This window comes from Ceratotherium simum, chromosome 2 (assembly GCF_057802395.1).
Source record: "Ceratotherium simum simum isolate JZ-2026a chromosome 2, ASM5780239v1, whole genome shotgun sequence".
Taxonomy (NCBI): domain Eukaryota; kingdom Metazoa; phylum Chordata; class Mammalia; order Perissodactyla; family Rhinocerotidae; genus Ceratotherium; species Ceratotherium simum.
Genome location: NC_141901.1, coordinates 98,341,441 through 98,347,363, shown reverse-complemented (window position 1 = coordinate 98,347,363; position 5,923 = coordinate 98,341,441).

Genomic DNA, 5,923 nt, shown 5'->3' with positions numbered 1-5,923 from the left:
GAATGAGTTAATACATGCGTAAAAGCGGAGTGAAATTGGCTGTTAGGACTATACCTTGCTTTAGTGCATGCATCACTTCTCTTTGGGATGATTTTCATAGCTTGCTCACTCTCTGGGTCATGGATCCGATCATTGCTTGCTTCATGCCCATGGGGTCAAACACATTCCCAGCCAAGTCAGCACTCTAAGCGTCGGGCTGAACTTGGTGTACTACATAACATTCAGTTATGAAAAATGTATGTTACCTCAGTTTCTTACCACACTCCTAATATTCCAACCTCTTCATTAAAATTAGGCTAATAATGAATAACAAATCATCAAAATCCAAGATCTTTTTTTTTACCTTGGGGAAAAGGAGAAAGCAAAACAGAGCAGGAGCAGGACGGTACACCTGGAGAGGAAATATCTCTTGGATTGCAAAATTCCATCAAATGTTTGGAACGATAGTCTTTATTATTCTGACTAGAGACTTATGTTTGTAGAGGAATGGACTCCTTTCATCTATGCAATTCCATGTTTTGGAAGTTCTGGCTAACATATTAAATGTATTAAAATGAGAAACAATGAGCTGGCAATGTTATCAAGAATCCATCTGGGGCCGGCCCTGTGGCTTGGTGGTTAAGTGCGCGCGCTGCGATGCTGGTGGCCGGGGTTCGGATCCCGGGTGCGCATCGAGGCACCACTTCTCCCTCCATCCTGAGGCCGAGTCCCACATACAGCAACTAGAAGGATGTGCAGCTATGACATACAACTATCTACTGGGGCTTTGGGGAGAAAAAATAAAATAAATAAAATCTTTAAAAAAAAAAAAAAAAGAATCGATCCGTGCCATAATCGTTACCATTACATCCTAAGGAAATAATCAAGTCGTACACGAAGATTATTGTAAGCGGATGATCATACCAATACCACACTATTATTTATAATAGTGAAAATGGCATAAGGGTGCTCTCGGAACCCGCGTGGGGACCGTTAATACCACACGGCACAGCGCCACCCAGAGGAAAATAATGCAGCTAAGAAATTTTTGTACTGGGGACACAAGACTAAAAAGACATAAAAACAAGATTATAAAATGGTGCTTTTCTCTGGGATTACATGTGATTTTGATTTTCATCTTTAATATTTCTGTACTCCCCAAACGTTTACACTTTAATGAAAATGTTTTCTTTTTTAATCATAAACGATTTTTAAAAACCCATTATTCGTTTCACATTTTGTTGCTGTTTCTCAGCGTGTGGTCCAGGAAGAGTGGACATCTGAATCCTGGGGCGGGCAGGTGCACACTTAGGAATTAGAATCTGCATTTTAACCTGGCTCCTCAGGTGAGTCTTCACTGCAGCACGCTGAAGATCGCAGAGCCTCAGATCTAGCAGAGAAGGAAGAGAAAATCCCTTGCTGAGTATTAACCAACAATGGGTCTTAAGAACGCTTCTCATGCTCGTGGCCAGGAGATGGCGCAGGTTTCCCATTTACCTGGTCCCTGTGTCCTTACGAGGAAGTCCTCTTCTAAAGAAAGTGCTTGGTCTCATTACAGAAATCCAGAGGAGAATCCCCACTCCAAAACTGTGATGGGATACGGCAGTTAGAATCTTGAATATCGGGTGGGAGGAGGCGTCCCGTCTCCACAGAAGCCGCTCTTGTCTAGAGAAAGATGGGTAGATGGGATATTCCTCTGGGCTGGAGCAGCGGGACACCCGGAAGGAAAGCTCTAACCCTCCCGTCTGACCTCGGCTGCAAAGTCAGGGCCACCTCTTAGGACAGGCAGGTCTCTGTGGAATTCAGGAGCAGCAGCGGGAAGGGAGGGGAGAGGTCTCCAGGCCCAGCGGAGACGTGGGTGCAGCAGGCTCCCTTGCCCGCTGACTGCACCCGGCAGGTCTCTTTCTTCGCTTCTACTTTGAGCCCTGGCATCAGCAGGGGCTGCAGGCAGAGCCCACCGCCTTGGCACTCCACTGGGGGAGAGTCAGGCAGTTCCTAATTCAAGCTAGAGAATCAAACAAGGCTTCTTCCTGGAGAAGGTGTCATCAAGGCAGAACTTTGAAAATCTCTTGTCAGCAGGTTTTTTTCCTCAATAAGTCTCACACATTTTTTTTTTTTTTGGTTAATATTATTCCTGAGTAATAGTTTTCACTGCTATTGTGAATGATATTTTTTCCCCTATCTATTGCTGATGTGTAGATGCCTAGCATCTCACAGGTGACAAGAGATTCTCACATATTGAGGTATATGGGGTAACTGTTCGGGTTCAAAACCGGTTCGCCTTAAACTAAAAAGCCTGACTCATGGCCTATCAGACATACATCGTCCATCTGCTTAACCATTAAAGTAAAGAATGCACTCTCTTAAGATAAGAATGCGTGCTTCCCCTCCTACGCCCTATTGGTGACGCCCTATGGTAACACCGGATTAGTCTCTTTGCTGACATCGGGTCACGGTGACCTGCTAATTTGCAACTGAATACGTTTGATGAGAATGTATCCTGGGTGTGTTGAATGTATGTTCTTTGTTCTAAAAAGATATAAGACTACTGAAAACCATGCTTCTCCAGAACGCTTTCCAAGGCCTTCCCATGTTGTAATCCTCACTCTGGCTCAAGTAAACTCACCTTATTTCTCTCTTTATTTTTTTTGGTGAGGAAGATCAGCCCTGAGCTAATATCCGATGCCAATCCTCCTCTTTTTTTGCCGAGGAAGATTGGCCCTGGGCTAACATCTGTGCCCATCTTCCTCTACCTTATATGGGACGCCGCCACAGCGTGGCTTGACAGGCGGTGCGTTGGTGCGCCCGGGATCAGAACCTGCGAACCCCTGCAAATCACGCCCCAAACCCCCTGACCCACCACAGCGGAGCGTGTGCACTTAACCGCTGTACCACCAGCAGGCCCCTCACCTTATTTTTCTTGTCTATAGAATGGTTATTGGTTATTTTGTGTTGACACTGCCAGAAGTTTAAACAGATGCTGATATTAACAACATGAAAGCAAACAGTTGTGGAAGGCTCCGTGCTCTGGGCACTGTTGTGAGTGAGCACTTTCCCGTGTTTTACTCCATTTCATCAACATTTCTTATTTTACAGGAAGCAGGTACAAAGAGGTTAAGTGACCTGCCTGATGAGATCTCATCTTCATCGCTGGAAAGCTTGAATAATAAATAATTCTTCCCCAACTGTTTTTTATATTTAACTTAAATCTCTTCAGAATGCTCAGAGAGGGAAAGTTCACGATGTAAGAGGTTCATATTTTATGTAAGTACATATGTGCATAGAAAATATCTGAAAGACTGCGCCTCAGATTGTTGGAGTAATCTTTGCTTCTTTGTGCTTCCTTGTATTTAGCAGACTGGTTGCAATGTGCATGTAGTGCTCAAGTTCGAGCACCGTGAAAGGCACTTGAACTCAGTTATCTCAGGTTCTCCCAACACCATGAAGTAGGTACTATTTTGCCTGCTTTATAGATTTAAAAAATGGAAGCACAGGGGCCGGTCCAGTGGCGCAGCCATTAAATGCGTGCACTCCACGCTGGTGGCCTGGGGTTCGCAGGTTCGGATCCCGGGCACACACCGATGCACCGCTTGTCAAGCCATGCTGTGGCGGCGTCCCATATAAAGTAGAGGAAGATGGGCATGGATGTTAGCCCAGGGCCAGTCTTCCTCAGCAAAAAGAGGAGGATTGGCAACAGATGTTAGCTCAGGGCTGATCTTCCTCACACACACACACACAAAAAAATAGGAAGCACAGAGAGGTTAGCTAACTTATTCAAGGTCACACAGCTTGTAAAGTGGTGGTTTCAACCCAACAGCCTGAATCTGGAGCCAGCTCTCTTATGAGTGGGCACTGTTGCATTCCAGGGAAACAATGACTATGCAGAGTGATGAGCGCCTTAACAGCAGAAGTCCCAGGATGCTGGCAGAAGTCCCAGGATGCTGGGAGCTCAGACGAGTTCCTAATTCAGGCTAGAGAATCAAACAAGGCTTCTTCTTGGAGGAGGCGTGAAGGCAGAACTTTGAAAGAACGGAGCCTGCCACATACTGTGCACAATGAATATTCGACAGAGGAGTTATGAACCTAGCAGGCAGGGTAGAACTGGGGTGAGGCAGAACAAACGTCAGAGTGTGTCTCAGCCGGGGCTCCATGCTGGCTCTTCATCGTTCTGCTGCTTCAAGTCCAGCACTGCCTCTCCCTCTCGGGTGTAGGGTGTCCTGGCAGGTGGCAGGGGTGTCAACTTGACAGTCAAACTGGACCCAGGTAAAATCTTCTATTCTGACAGGCCAGACAATTCTGAAGAGCTGGGCAGACTCCAAGACAAACTGGTATCAGGCGAGGAGCCCGCTGCGAGGCTTGGCCTGAGCATCCTGGATGGCTCGTCCTCTGCTTCCCGGCTGTTCCCTAGGGTCATTTGGGACCACGTAGAGGCCTAAGGGACAGCGGTTTTCAAATACTTTTGCTCATAGTCCTTGCAAAATACATCTTTAGGTTGACATCCAAAATTTTCAAATCATAAGTTTAAATAGTTTCAAAGGATATATTTTCTAGTGTTTTCTATATTGTGAACACACCTTAAGTATTTTTTTTTTTTTGTCAAAAACAGATTTTAGTTCAATCAGTTTATGGAAAGTGTTCTCCATATAACCTAGTTGGCAAAGCCAGTCCCATCAGACAAATCATACTTTCTGTCAGGAAAATTTGGACTTCACGTTTCAGTTCAAATAATGGTGTTAAGTATACCCTGGGGACATCTCTCTCACTTCTGATTCTCAATCCAATAGAGATGGGGGGGGAGGGAGGAAGGAAGGTAGGAACAGAGGGAAGTGTGCGTGGATAGGTGAAGGGATAGATAGATGGATAGATGCACACATGCATGGAGGCATGGATGATGGATGGATGGGTAAGTGGATGGATGGGTTGGTGGATGGATGGATAGACGGGTGGGTGGGTGGGTAGGTGGATGGATAGATGGATGGATAGATGGATGGATGGGTAGGTGGATGGATGGATAGATGGGTGGGTGGGGGGAGGTGGATGGATAGTTGGATGGATAGATGGATGGATGGATAGGCAGGTAGATGGATGGAGAGCCTTGTTGCCTGGATGAGATGAAGTACTTCTCGTTTCAATATTTCTCATGGAAGCCTCCAGGCTGGGCATGTTAGGAATTCCTACTCAGAAGTAGGCACTCTCAACCAGATTTTTATACCTGGGTGGGAAGAGGGTGGGGAAGGGATGCCCCCATAGTGAGTCCAGTAATCATTTTGTAAAGTGAGAAAAGAAAGATTGAGGAAGAGAAAGGGAAGGTAAGAAAGGCATTCCTCAGGCACCTTCTCAGGCAGACAGCTTTTAGAATAGATACATATGGAATCTGCAATTGTGGAAACCAAGCCCCTTAAAACTATTCAAGCACTGCTGATCACGGATTGGGGGCCATGGGACCAGGGCCTTTCCCTCGGTTTTTCCTCTCGCTCTCCTGCAGTCCCTGCTGGGTGCCTGGAAAGAGGACTCAGTGAGGAGACCGTCCACAGCCACAAGGGAAATGGTGGAAGACTGACCGTCGCCCTCTCTTCTTTTCTTAGCCCTCCAATTTGGCTTCATACTGTATCTCATGTGGGCCTTTATTCCTGAGTTTTGGCTAAACTTCTTAGGCTTAACCCATTGGCCTCAAAAATATCGAGCAGCTGAATTACCTTTTTACCTCCTTGTAACTCTGGTAACCGGCTGTACTCTTTTCTGGAATTCCCCTGATGGTGATGGGGACCTCTGCTCTCAGCTCCATTTGTAGTCACAGAAGAAACCCCAAGAAAAAGCCATTCCAGCATTGAGAGATATTCCTACCAGTGGAGTGAACCAAATGTTCTTTCTTACAGCCAAGTAACTTCACAACAAAAACTGAATGTAGACATACGAACAGTAAGCATTTATAAGTTTTTGACAT